We start from the raw sequence: 15,422 nt of genomic DNA, 5'->3' as shown, positions 1-15,422 counted from the left end.
TAGTCTCAACATCTGAACTAAATTTTTGATAGAGGGTCCATTCTTCAGTGAGGTAACCACAACAGAAAGAGGGAAAGAGAGAGATAGACAGAGAGAGAGACAGAGACAGAAATTTTCACATAACATTTTAGTTACTCTAGGGCATAAATCTGTTTCATTTCTTGAACTTAGATGCATGTGGGGTTGCTTATTATTCCTTATCATAAATGCTATTTTATCTAGGTTAGTTTTAAAGGGTTTCTGTGTTGCTGTTCTTGGCAATCAAATGATCCCTGATTATGACACATGATGGCTCCTCTTTTATAATAGCCTGCAGACTTTGTAAAATATTAATGATGCCTCTCCCAAAGCTCATAAGTGGCCTTTACTGATTTGATTTTATTGAATTTCTGATATACTCAAAGAATAACAGCTCATTATAAACAGAATCTACTTATTATTTTTGGTAATATAAAAATAATAACTAAAAGATAGAAGAAAAGAAAAATATTTGCTCAAGCTGTAGATAAAGCAAAGTCAGAGAATATCTAACTCATATGTTTCCAGAGCAAAGAGTATGAAAAATGTAGAGACTATGTCATTGGAACTGAAATGGTTCTACCCTCCTGGGGAAACACACTAGTCTCATTCCTTTTGGCTGTCAGAGTTGCTGTTAATTTTGTCTGCAATTGCCAACAAAGTGTAAGAAGATGTATGAGGATGAATTATTGATTTCCACTTGGATTCTGATTGAAGTGGTTTTGCAGCTTATTTCCAAGTAACTCGTTTCATCTTCATGGCAATAAATACAAACATCAGTTTAATTTATCTCTTTGAGGTAGCACCTTTTATGACAAATTGTATTTATAAAACTAATCATTCTCTCATTATAATCAGCAAATGAAGAACTAGAGTTGAGCAGAGTCTTCTAATACACCAAAATTTAGAAATAGCAACTTTCAGAAAAAAAAAAAAAAGATTTAAAGAAAGTGAACATAGAGTATAGAAGGTTTTCAATACAATTAATCTTGCAGGTTAAAGAAAAAAGAAGTTTCCTGTGGAAAATATTGTTGATAGTGATTGAGGAATATGTTCCTTCACTCAAACTAAATTTTCTGGATTGTGAGAGATTTGGTTAATTACATTAATCCTCTGTACTTTTGTGACTTCCCCCACTCCCCTAGCCCCCACCCCCACAAGAAGAAAAGCGACATCTCAGCGCTGCAGAGCTAAGCTGCAGTACTCTGAAAGCACTCAAGCTACATAGCTTTTTTGTTTGCTATGTCTGCTGAAGAGCTCTTGCACCTTCCTTCCATTTGCTTAGGAGACAATGGTTTCAAAGAAATATCTAGGATAGCTATTGGGCACAAAGTAGGCCCCTCACTGCTCAGTCGCTGTTTGAAACCTTCTGACTCCAACCTGCAAGAGGATTTGAAATTTCAGGATTTGATTTAATAAGGATGGTGACAGACTCACAGCTTCAGAACAGTTCACCTATCTAAAATAGCACATTTTTACCAGAAGTCCTAATAATTGAAAACCATTTCATATGTTCTTCCTACAAAAAGACATGCTTTCTTCTCTATCAAGCTGAGAAATGAGGCTCACCAACTTAAACACATACACATAACAAAAACTCTTATGTCTGATAGCTCATTTTAGCATCCATTCAAATGGCTTTTCTTTTCATTGAGAAGTTTTCTGGGAGAAAAATTTAATTAGGTGAGGACAGTAATCGTTAAAATTTTATCTTCTAAAAGTATAAAACTCACTGATAAAAATAAGGGTGCTGCCAAATTTAGAATACTTTAATACTATAATGATGGTGTGTAAATCACTCATATCTTTAGCACAAAGGTTAAAAAATAAAACTATTAAAAATAATAGCTGCTATAATTTGTTAGGTGATATACAATATACTAATATAAATTTGGTAAATATAAATATAACTGCACTATATAATGTTCACACAACAGTGAAATTACCTAACACTAATTTCTTAGAACATATTCCCATCTTTAAACAACGTATATGCACCTAATATCTGAGCACCTAAATATATAAAGAAAATATTAACAGATTGAAAGGGGAGATGAACTGTAATGCAATAATAGTAGGGGACTTCAGTACCCCACTTTGAGCAATGGAGAGATCATCTAAAAAGAAAATCAATCAGGAAACACTGGGCTTAAACAATACTTTAGACCAATGGATCTCACAGACAGATATAGAACATTTCATTCAACAACAGCAGAAGATGCATTCTTCTCATGCACACATAGAACATTCTTCAGGAACAAGTGCTAAGAAATTTAAGAAGATTAAGATCATATCAAGTATCTTTTCTGACCACAATGGTATAAAACTAGAAGTCAATAACAAAGAATTTGGTAAAAATTTACAAATACACAGAAATTAAACAACATGCTTCTGAGTAACCAGTGGGTCAAAGAAGAAATTAAAAGCCAATTTTTAAAATATCTTGAGAGAAACAAAAACAGAGACACAGCATACTAAAACTTATGGGATGCAGCAGAAGCAATTCTATGAGGGAAGTGTACTAGCAATAAATGCCTATATCAAAAAAGAAGAAAGATTTCAAACAATTAACCTTGTATTACACCTAAAAAACTAGAAAAACAAGAACAAACTAAGCCCAAAAGTAGTAGAAGGAAGGAGATCATAAGAATCAGAACAGAAATAAATGAAATAGACACCAGATAAACAATAGAAAAGGTCAAAGAAACTAAGTGTTAATTTTTTTAAAAAGGATAAACACAATTTAAAAAGTTTACATAGTCTTACTGAGATAAAATGAGGGAAGTCAGAAATAAAATCAGAAATGAGAGAGGAGACAATATAATAAATACAACAGAAACACAAAGGATCTTGAGAGATAATTACGAGTAATTATACACCAAAAATTTGGATAACTTAGTAGAAATGAATAAATTCCTGGACGTATACAATGCACAAAGACTGAATAACGATGAAACAGAAAAATCTGAACACACCAATAAGGAGTCAGGAGATCAAATCCATAACAAATACTCTCCTGCCAAAGAATAGCCCAGGTCCTGGATGGCATCTTGCTGAATTCAACCAAACTTTTAAGGAAGAACTAGTACCAATCTTTCTTAAACTCTTCCAAAAAATTAAAGGAGAGGTAGTACTTTGAGAATTATCTTAGAAGACCAGGATTACTCTGATATCAAAGCCAGATAAGGACACTACAAAAAAAGAAAATTACAGGCCAATATTCCCGATGAACATAGATGCAAAACTCCTCAAAAAAATGCTAGCAAAACAAATTCAACAGCACATCAAAAGGATCTTTCACCAAGGTCAAGTGACACCTCACAGAGGTTAGTTTTGTGCAACATATGCAAATTTATAAATGCAACACACAACATAAACAGAATGAAGGACGAAAACCGTATGATCTCAATAAATGTAGAAAAAGCTTTAGATGAAATTCAACATTTTCATCATAAACTCAACTAATTAAGTATACAAAGAATGCACCTCAATATAATACAGGACATATAACAAAAGCCCATAGCTAACATCATATTCAATGGTAAAACCTTGAAAGCTTTTCCTCTAAGATTAGGAACAAGGCAAGGATGCCCACTTGTGACACTTCTATTTGACATAGTACTGGAAGTTGTAGCCAGACTGATTAGGCAAGATAAACGAACAAAAGTCATCCAAAGCAGAAAGGAAGAAATTAAATGGTGTTTGTTTGCAGAAAAGATAATCTTATATACGGAAAACTGTTAAAACTAATAAATGAATTCAGTAAAGTTTCAGGATACTGAATCAGCATACACAAATCAGTAGCATCTCTACAAAAACCTGTTAAAACTAATAAATGAATTCAGTAAAGTTACAGGATACTGAATCAGCATACACAAATCAGCAGCATCTCTATATACCAACAACAAGCTATCTGTTTTTTTGTTTGTTTGTTTGTTTTGGAGTCAGGATCTGCTCATTCAGTTGCCCAGGCTGGAGTGTGGTGGTGCAATAACAGTTCACTGCAGTCCCAAACTCCTGAACTCAAGCAGTCCTCTTCCTCAGCCACCTGGGTAGCCGGGATTACAGGCATACACCACTATGCCTGGATATTTTCTTTATTTTTCTTTTGTAGAGATGGAGTCTCACCATGCTGACCAGGCTGGTTTCAAACTCCTGGCCTCAAGCAATCTTCCTACTTCGACCTCCCAAAGTGCTGGGACTACAGGTGTGAGCCACAGTGCCTGGCACAACAAGCTGTCTGAAAAACAAATAAAGAAAACAATCCTATTTACAATAGATACATAAAAATACTTAAGAATAAATTGAACCACAGAGAAGAATGATCTATACACTGAAAACTATAAAGCATTGATAAAAGAAATCAAAGAAGAGAGAAATAAATGGAAATATCACTCACATTCATGAATTGGAAGAATTAATATTGTCAAAATATCCATACTACACTAAGTGATCTACAGATTCAATACAATCCCTATGAAAACTTCAATAATTTTTTTAGAGGAATAGAAGAGACAATTTTCAAATTTATGTGAAACCACAGAAGATTTCAAATAGCCAAAGCAATCTTGAGCAAAAAGAACAAAGCTGGAAGTATACAATACTTCAAAATATATTACAAAACTATGGTAATCAAAAAACATAGTGCTGGCAAAAAACAGATACATAGATCAATGAAACAGAATAGAAAGCCTAGAAATAAATCCACATATTTATAGTCAGTTGATTTTTTTATAAGGGTGCCAAGAACACAAAATGGGGAAAGGACAGTCTCTTCAATAAACGGTGCTGGGAAAACTGTATATCAACAGACAGAAGAATAAAATTAGACCTTTATCTCACACTATATACAAAAATAAATCAAGACAAAATGGATTAAAGACATAAACATACCATCTGAAACTGCAAAACAATGGGAAGAAAACAAAGAGAAAAAGCTCACTGCCATTAACCCGGGCAGTAATTTTTTGGATATAGCCCCAAAAGTACATGCAACAAAAGCAAAAATAGACAAATGAGATTACATCATACTGAAAAGCTTCTGCACAGCAAAGGGTACAATCAACAGAGTGAAGAGACAACCTACAGAATGAGAAAAATAATCAGCAAATCATTAGTCGTATAAGGAGTTACTATGCAAAATTTATAAGGAATTACAAGGTCTAAAACAACAGAATAGCAAGAAAAAAATTTAAAATGCCTAAAGAACCTGAATACATGTGTCAAAATAAGGCATACAAATGGGCAACAGTTATATGAAAAAATGTTCAATATCCCTAATTATCGAGAATATGCAAATTAAAACCACAATGATTTATCACCTCACACTTTTTAGCATGACTATTTTTTAAAAAGATAATAAATACCTGGTGTTGGAGAAAAGGGAACCTTTGCACATGGTTGGTGGGAATGTAAACTAGTATGGCCATTATGGAAAAGAGTATGGATATTCCTAAAAAAAATAATTAAAAATAGAACTACCAGATGATTCAGTAAGCCCACTACTAGGTATATATATCAAATGGAACTGAAATCAGTATTTCAAGGAGATATTTGCATTCCTATGTTCATTGTAGTATTATTCACAACATCCAAGACGTAATCAATCTAAGTGTCCATCAATAGAAGAGGAGTAAAGAAAATGTGGTATATACACACAACGGAATACTGTTCAGTCTTCAAAAAGAAGGCAGTCTTGTCATTTCCAACAACATCGATGAATTTGGAAGACATTATCTTAAGTGAAATAACCCAGACACAGAAAGACAAACACCTCATGATTTCACTTGTATGTGGAATCTAAACAGCTGAACTCATAGAAGCAGAGAGTAGAATGATGTAGTTACCAGAAACTAAAGGGTGGTGAGGGCTGGGGCGAAAGGATACAAAATTTCAGTTAGACAGGGGGAATAAGTTGAAGAGATCTACTGCACAATATAATGATTATGGCTAATCACAAGCTGTTATTTTGAAAATCACTAGGAGAGTAGATTTTAAGTGTTCTCACCACAAAAAATAAGTATGTGAAGCAATGAATATATCAGCTCAACTGAGCCATTCCAAAATGTGTGCATATTTCAAAACATCATGTTGTACCTGATAAATATATACACTTTCAATTTATCAATTTAAAAATTTAATTAGTTAAAAAACTGTCTTCTTAAATATTATCCTTTAAATTTTCTATCTTATGATTCATTTAATTTTGAGGAATTTTTAATGATATTTTTATTATTTTATATCTTGATTATTTTGTTGAAAATATTTATTCTCTTTTGTATACTGTGTTTTTGCATGTATTACCCTAGGTGTCAAGAAAAAAATATAAAAACCAGACAATTTGCTATGTTCTGAGGTAATACTGAAAAATACAATGGCTTCTATTCCTGGAGGGTACAAGAACAGAATGACCAAATTGAAAGAAAAACACTTTATGAATATATTATTAGCCCAAGACGCATTTTTCCATGCTGTTGAGCTGCCATGAGACGGCTCAGAGGGTTTAAATTGTCTTTGGTTTATGTGTTATTTTCACTCTCACCTCCCAGTTAGAGCAGAACTGCCAAGCTGCAGGGAATTGAGAGGGAAAGTGGAGGTTGCTAAGAAAAGGGATGACTTGAATTATGTTATTTTCTGGGACAGGAGCATCAAGCCCAGAAAAAGAAGGCTCTATGTGCTGGACTAATCTGTTGCATGAGAATGTGTGTGGCTCCCACATTTGTGTGACTTTGGAGACATGGCGAACTCTCCGCTCTGACAAAGGGCCTGCATTTGTCAGGGGCTGTACAAGGTATGAGATACAAGGAGAAAAGAGATGCCTCTTACCTATAGATGGTTTACAATATAGCGGAGCCTATGGAAAAGAGACATGTAGGATACGAAGTGATAAATGTTATAATAAGGAGAAACGTAAAAACTGTGGAGCATAGAACAGAAACATTTACCTGGTCCTTGGAGTCAAGAAAAGCTTCTGAAAGGAGCGATGATAGGCTCACACTTGAAGGGCTTATAGAAGTTTGTTAGTTGAAGGGAGAAAGGAGAAAAGAAAGAAAAGGCAAGAACGTGACAGGCAGAAGGGAGAGCTTGGAGTCAGAGGAATGACATTCCATAGTGGCTCTACCATATTGGTGGTTTGACCTTTGGCAAGCACTTATCTTCTTTAAAACTCAGTTTACTTATCTGGAAAATATGGATAATAATACTTATCTTTCAGCGTTACTGAAAAGTAAAAGAGCTTGATTGTTACCGAGTGATAGAAATCCAGCATCAGCAAGTTTACGTGTAAAAGGCAATGATTTGCAAGGTTATTGGGATATGCCACAGAACATGAAAACTTTATGGAAGGGAGGGATATGACCGTGTCTCAAGACCAACTGCAATCAGAGATTCAAATGCCACTGGGACACTACTGCTTCTCATATCTAGTTCCATTTGCATGTAGATGGAAATAGATATGGAAACATATCTATTTATCATTTCCATATTTACTGTTTCCTCCCACTAGACACCAACTTTCTACTCATAGTAGATGAACATGGCCTCCCAAGAAGTTGGCTTCTGAGGTTTACATCTTTGGCCAAACCTTACTCAAAGAAAGTTTGCTTTTCTCAATTACAGTTCCAAAAGTCTCAGGAAAGAACTGGTCAGATTCCTACTCCGTGGCCTCAATTGTGGCCAGAGAGTGAGGTCATAATGTACTCTCATGGTGGTTCCTGGAATGACTTTGATGCGGGAGGTAGTTTTCAGAAGGGGAAAAGAGCTGGCGAGGCAGTCCAGTTCTTGGTTCTTAGTAATATTAATTAAAATTTCTTATCTTTGGTACATATCTACTATATATCATGCACCGTGTAAAAGTTTTAGATTCATTATCTAATAAATGTTAACCTAGGGAGGGCATTACTCTTATTATCTCTTTGTCACAGATGACGAAACTAAACTCCGGAGAAAGGGTCACTTGCTCAAGTTTCATGCAGTTAGGTGAGAAGCCATAATACCAAACCAGGATTGCCTGGCTCAGAGTTTGAGCTATTGGTTAGTATGTACACTTAGTTTAATTAATGTCTCTTTCAGCCACAGACCAGAATTCTACTTCCCCTCACTTAGAGGAAGAAGTGTGTACCTTGTAGAGATGGGGGAATAGCTTATTCTTCTCTCCTTCCAGTGTTTAGGCCAGCCAGAGATTGCAAGCAGTTCTATCTTGAACAAAAAAGCCAAAGCTGAACACAAAGACAGGAATTCTTTAGATGTTATAGGTCATAGAACTTTGATGTAATTCTGTTTCCTATGTCTATATTATACTCCTCTTTCTAACAGAGTACAAAATATCACAGCTTTGAATGCTAAAAAGTGACTTTCATATATAGATGCTGATTTTTAATAATCTTTGGTGGTGCTAGTCCTCACCTAACCCTATGTATCTTACTAGAAATGAAAGAGAAGTGATTTTATGATTCTAAAAATGGATGTGGGTAAACTGGTAGCAATCTATTAAAAGATGCATACAGTGCCTGTAAATTGATCATAGATTAAGGAATGGGCAAAGCCTGAGTTGATTCAAGATTTTCCAATTAGGGTTTCACAATAACTGATGATATTGCCAAATGATGTTTTTTGACATTTTGAATGAATCAGAATACCCACGTCATGTTTCAGCATCAAATCTACAGGATGTTTTTGTTTGTTAGTGTTTCAGTAGAGTGGAGGATGGAAGCACTTAACAGCTTTGCTGAGAAGGAAAGGGGGAGACATATGACTGTGTATTACTGCAAGTATATTTATTAATGCATTAGTTCACTCATTTATTCAGAAAATAATGAAGTGGAAAGAAATGTGATTGAGAAGGAGATAAAATGGTGGCTTAATTTTTATGTTTCACATTTTATTTTAAAATTCTGAAACAAGTATGGCAAAATATCAAGATTTGTTTAGGGCTTATTGTAGGGCTGGACACGGTGGCTCACATCTGTAATCCCAACATTTTGGAAGGCAGAGGCAGGAGCACCACTTGAGCGCAGGAGTTGGAGATCAGCCCGGACAACATAGTGAGACCTTGCCTCTACTAAAAATTCAAAAAAACAAAAAAAACAAAAAAATAGCCAAAATTGGTGGTGCACACCTGTAGTCCTAGCTACTTGGGGTCACTGAAGTGGATGAATTGCTTGAGCCTGGGATGTTGAGGCTGTAGTATCATGCCACTGTACTCCAGCCTGGGTGGCAAAGTGAGACACTCTCTCTCTCTCTCTCTCTCTAGAGATATATATATATATATATGTATATGTATATGGCTTATTGTAGGTACAAGGGTTTTTTGTTTGTTTTTTCTTTTTTGAGACAGAGTCTCACTCTGTCACTCAGGATGGAGTGTAGTGGTGCGATCTCAGCTCACTGCAAGTTTCGCCTCCTGGGTTCACGTCATTCTCCTGCCTCAGCCTCCTGAGTAGCTGGGACTACAGGCATCCGCCACCACACCCAGCTAATTTTTGTATTTTTAGTAGGACGGGGTTTCACTGTGTTAGCCAAGACAATCTCGAGCTCCTGATCTTGTGAGTCGCCCGCCTCGGCCTCCCAAAGTGCTGGGATTACAGGCGTGAGCCACCGTGCCCAGCCAAGGGTGTTTGTTTTAAAGCCAAGTCTCTTGTATTTAATATATAGCATTTGCTTGGGAATAAAGAAGGGAAAAGAAATTCTGCTTCCATACTTAAAAGTACTAAAACCACTTCATTTTGGTTTCATTTTTTAAAATGCATCATAACTGTTTTGTGCCCATAAATCTTAATGTATCAGCACCATGAAGGTTTCAAACCTTTAGTTATATGACACGTTGTTTTATTATGTTCTCTGCTTGGTCAGGGGTGGAGGTGGTACGCTCTAGAACTGGAAATTTAAAAGCCATATCAAATTGGAAGGCACAGATCTCCCAGAATTGCCTCTTTTTAAACAAATATAAAAACTTGTTGCTTGAAATGTTACCTAGCATACTTACCACAAAGAGCTGCAAGCCTCAAGCATGACATGTAATTTATCTTAGGATTTTACATTGACTCATGATGAATTCAAAAATATGAAACAGGCAAGTCAATCTTCTAAATCTCATCACACTTATATGTAAGTTGGGAAAAACAAAAATCATAGTACTTAATCTCAAAGGTTGTTATAAAAAGAGGTACTTACCATGACACCAACAAGGGTTAAAGTTTGATGTTTCATTTGTGCAGATTTTCTCCAAAGTCATTACCTAATTTTGTATTTGTAATATTGTGTTTCTTTTTCTTCAAAAGGGCCTTCCTAATTAACTAGCTTCAAGCCTCATTTATCTGGATCTTCTACTTACAGAAAGATAGTAACTAGAAATTTGGAACACACACACACACACACACACACACACACAGAGACAGAGAGAGAGAGAGAATTTAGAGAATTGGCTTAGATGATTACGCAGGCTGGAAAATTTTTATTTTGTAGGGTAAGCCAGCCCGCAGGAAACTCAGGCAAGAGTTGATGCTGCAGTCTTTATTTTTATTATATACATTTAAGGCATAAAACATGATGTTTTTATAAACACATACATAAAAAATTGTTCAGTCAAGTAAATTAACATATCCATTTTCTTTTTTTTTTTTTTTTTTTTTTGAGACTGAGTCTTGCTCTGTCGCCGGGGCTGGAGTACAGTGGCCGGATCTCAGCTCACTGCAAGCTCCGCCTCCCGGGTTTACGCCATTCTCCTGCCTCAGCCTCCCAAGTAGCTGGGACTACAGGCGCCCGCCACCTCGCCCGGCTAGTTTTTTTTTTGTATTTTTTTAGTAGAGACGGGGTTTCACTGTGTTAGCCAGGATGGTCTCGATCTCCTGACCTCGTGATCCGCCCGTCTCGGCCTCCCAAAGTGCTGGGATTACAGGCTTGAGCCACCGCGCCCGGCCAACATATCCATTTTCTTACATTTCATGTGTGTAGAGCTGCATTTCATGTGTGTAGAGGGGTGTATTTGTGTAGTAAGAGCACCTGAAATCTAATCTCTTGGCAAATTTCCAATACACAGTACAACAATAACTACATCATGCTGTACATTAGGCCTCTAGATTCGTTTATCCTACATAACTGCAACTCTATGCCTTTTGACCTACATTGTCCCATTTCCTCTCTCCAACCCTTGGTTAACCAGAGTTCTACTCTCTGTTTCTAGATATTCAGCACTTTTAAAGATTGCACACATATGTGAACTCATACAATATTTTTCTTTGCCTGGCTTATTTCACTTAGCATAATGTCTTCCTCCAGAATCACTAGCATTTTTGCAAATGGCAGAATCTCCCTTTTTAAGACTGAATAATATTTGTTATCTATCTATCTATCTATCTATCTATCTATCTATCTATCTATCTATCTATCATTTATCTATCTCATAATTTCTTTATCCAGTCACCCATCAATAGATACATATTTCCTTGTCTTGACTATTGTGAATAATGCTGCAATGAACATGGAAATGCAGATATATATAAGCAGTGTTTATTTCATTTTCTTATGGTATATACCCAGAAGAAGCACTGCTGGGTCATATGGTTGCTCTATTTTTAATGTTTTGAGGAACCTCAATTGTTTTTTTCACAATGGATATATCAACTTAGAGTTCCACCAACAGTGAACAAGAGTTCCATTTCTTCCATTCCCTTGCCAACACTTGTTATCTCTCTCTCTCCTTTTTGATAAGGGCCATCGTAAAAAATGTAAGGTGATATCTTACTACAGTTTTGATTTTCATTTCTCTGATTAGTGATACTGAGTACCTTTTCATCTCATGGAATCAAAAAAGACTCTGAAAGCCAAAGCAATTCTTGAGAAAAAAGAACAAAGGTGGAGGCATCACACTTCCTAATTTAAAATTTTGTTATAAAGCTATAGTAATCAAAACAATATAGTACTGGTATAAAAACAGACATGTAGACCATTGTGACAGAATAGGGAGCCCAGAAATAAACCCAAGTAGGTACAATTAACTAATCTTAGGCCAAAACACCAAGAATATACAATGAGGATACGATTCTTCAATAAATGGTGTTGGAAGAACTGGATATCTGCAGGCAAAAGAGCAAAATTGGATCTTTTTCTTACACCATACACAAAATTGACTTAAAATGAATTGAAGACATAAATGTTAAGACCTTCAACTATAAAACTCTTATAAGAAAACATAGGGGAAAAATTCCTTCACATTGACCTCAGCAATGATATTTTTGATATCACACCAACAAAAGCAAAAATAAAGTAGAACTTCATCAAACTAAAAAAATTCTGTACAGCAAATGGAATAACCAGATGAAAATATAGCCTATAGATGTGTAGAAAATACTTACAAATCATATACCTAAGTAAGTGGTTAATATCCAAAATATATAAGGAACTCACACAACACAATAGCAAAACATAGATAAATAAATAACCCATTCTTTTTTCAAAGCAGACTTAAAGATGACCAACAGGTATATGAGATGTTGCAGTCTTGAGTGTCAAATCTGTAGATCGGTTGGCAGGCCAGAAACTCAGGTAGGACCTCCATATTACAATCTTGGGGCAGAATTTCTTTTTTCCCAGTAAGCCTCAGTTTTTGCTCTTAAGGCATTCAACTGAGTAGATAAGACCTATTCACATAATTGAAATTTTCATTTATTTAAAGTCAACTGATTGTATATATTTAATTACATCTACAAAATACCTTCACAACAACATCCAGACTAATTTTTAACTAAACAACTGGGAACCAGAGCTTTGATCCGTTGACATGAAACTAGACACCACACTAAGTGCTCAACAAAGCAAAGCTGAGTACTATGCAAAGTCCTAACTAATTGTTCTACTTTTCTTTGCCTTGTTGTGGCCCCAGTTTCCAGAAAGTTCACCTGTAATTGAAAGGTTCTTGAAAATAAGCTTTTAAGAAAATGAGTGTGTCAAGATATGCCAGAGTTAATTATTTAGTAAATAAAATGTAATTATATAATCATAGTAAACAACTGATACACAGATCTCACACAATGGCTAGCATAGTTAAGTCTAAAGAGATGGGTCTGATGGCACATCAGCCAAGGACAAGTGGAGTCTGGTGTGTTTCTTGTATTTTTGTCCTGGTTCACAAGCTGTGGTCTTAACATAGGGTTATGAAGTAAAGTCTGATGTCTGAAGAATGAGAGATTAATACTATAATTGCTGTATAACTATTTTTCTTACTCAGGGCAGAAATAAGATATTCAACATTACACCTTGTTAATATTCCTTGATTACTAAAATGAAGGATGGATTTATCTTAAAGATCATAACAAATATATTGATTCTAATCTAGACTGTCTATAACATAAAGCCAACATTTAGTCACATATCCTTATTTATTATTATTATTATTATTTTTTTGCTGTTTTCCATATTCGAAGAAGTCAGTGCCATTTCTACCTTCTCTCACTCTTGCCTATCTCTTAATTCAAAAGGTGTTCATCCTTCATCAGAAATTTACAGTGTGGGAGGTGGCAGGAAGAACTATGTTCTAATATTCAATAAACATTTCTTTGTTATGCATGGGCAACCTACAGGCTTGCCTGCAGAGGGATAGAGCAAAATGTATTAAAACAAACCCACTTTCTTATCCTTCCATGATCCTACTGCAATGTCTATGCTAACACCAGGAGTCACATCATTCTGTTTGCCTGCGATCTTAATAAATCAAGCTTCTCCAGAGGTCAAAGATGAAAGTGGTGTTTATTTGCATCTCAGTTCAATCTCTATTCAGTAGCTTGCTTCAAAATGGTTCTTCCTGGGAACGCATGTATTCCTATCAAAATGTCAATTACATTTGTTCCTTCAACACTATCAGACAAGACTTCTTGCACCCCTCTTTGAGTGCTTTGTACATCTGACTTGTAATTTACACAGAAAAGACACTGGCTTAACCTAAGGTCTCTGGAGTGTGAAGTCTCACTAGTGACTGAGACTAAGACAAACTCTCCACACATATTTGGGCTAAGTCTTCCCTTCCAATGTACATTCCACTATTTGAATGGGACTTGATTAAGTCATGCAAATAGAAAACGGAGAAACTATGATAGCAACAAAATGTCTTTTCTGACATTTGTGGCATGGTGCAAAGAACATCAGATTCACCAAACATTTATACATTCCTTTTGAGATGGAATATTCTTTAAAGATAATCTAGTCTAACTGCTCATTTAATAAATGAAATAATATGTGTTTGTGTCATTGCATGTTGCTCAAACATTAAATGTTTATTGGTTACCCTCTATGTGTCTGAATGTGCTAGGCAGTGAGAACCCAGCTTATGGAGCTAATGGAGCATTTATTTGTGGCAACAGATGCTAAGCCAAAAATCATGACTTTCGCTTGCATAATCAGAAGCTACATTAAGTACTATGAAGTAAAAATGTGGAGGAATTTGTGAGTATATGTTAGGGGAGACTCATTTTTGGTGGTGACAGGAAGCAGAAAAGACCTCCCCATGGAGTGACTCAGGATAAGACTGGAAGGATTATTATGGGTTATTAAAAAGGAATTTCCCTGTGCCTCAATTTCCTCATCTGTAATATGAGGGAATTAGACTAAATTCCCCTCCAGCTCTAAAATTGAATCATTCACCAAATTTAGAGATAGGGGATCTAAGTTTGACTTGAAAACAGATGTGGCCATTATTCAGGAAGTGGCTGGTTTTTACATTCATGTGGATTGTTTAATATACAGTTCAGTAAGAAAAGATACTTAAAATTGGTATTTGGGCACCCAATCTTTTTCCAATATGTTCAGTTCAAATCGTCTACCTTGGACTGAGCTCTCATGGGATTTTCATGGAATCTTTTAATCAAAATCTTAAGCATAAACTATGTAATGGCTCCAGATTTCTCTTTTGATATACACAGTGGGACTAAGGGAGTTATTTCCTTTTCCATATACAATCATCGCTGTAACAGAAAATATGTTTCAAATTAGGCATCGATTCCATGAATGAGTATAGTGTGAATGCTCTATGTCAACATTTAAAAGAATATTAAGAATGAGAAACGTAAACGTTATGTATTGTGCTGAAGTCTACGTTCATTGTCTTTGGAAATATTAGCATCTCAGTTCCTACCTGAGTAAAACCATCTAATTTTAACTTGCAGCTCATGTTAAGGAAAAAATGATAGTATTTGTTTTAGAGGTTCAACGTGGGACGTGAGCACCATGATTCTGAAACTATGCTTGTGTGGATATTGTGATCTTTTTAAACCATGCTGCAGCATTCTGCTTCCAAAAGTGAGAATGATTTTTGAGGGTAGTAATGGCTCACTCTTAAAATTTATTTCATATATATTTCTTGATATTTGATACTTTCTATGGCCTCTCTTAAAAAACAAAAAGGAAAGAAATGATTG

This window comes from Theropithecus gelada, chromosome 14 (genome assembly GCF_003255815.1).
Source record: "Theropithecus gelada isolate Dixy chromosome 14, Tgel_1.0, whole genome shotgun sequence".
Lineage (NCBI taxonomy): Eukaryota > Metazoa > Chordata > Mammalia > Primates > Cercopithecidae > Theropithecus > Theropithecus gelada.
The sequence above is the reverse complement of the archived record's forward strand: the minus strand, read 5'-3'. Positions refer to the sequence as shown.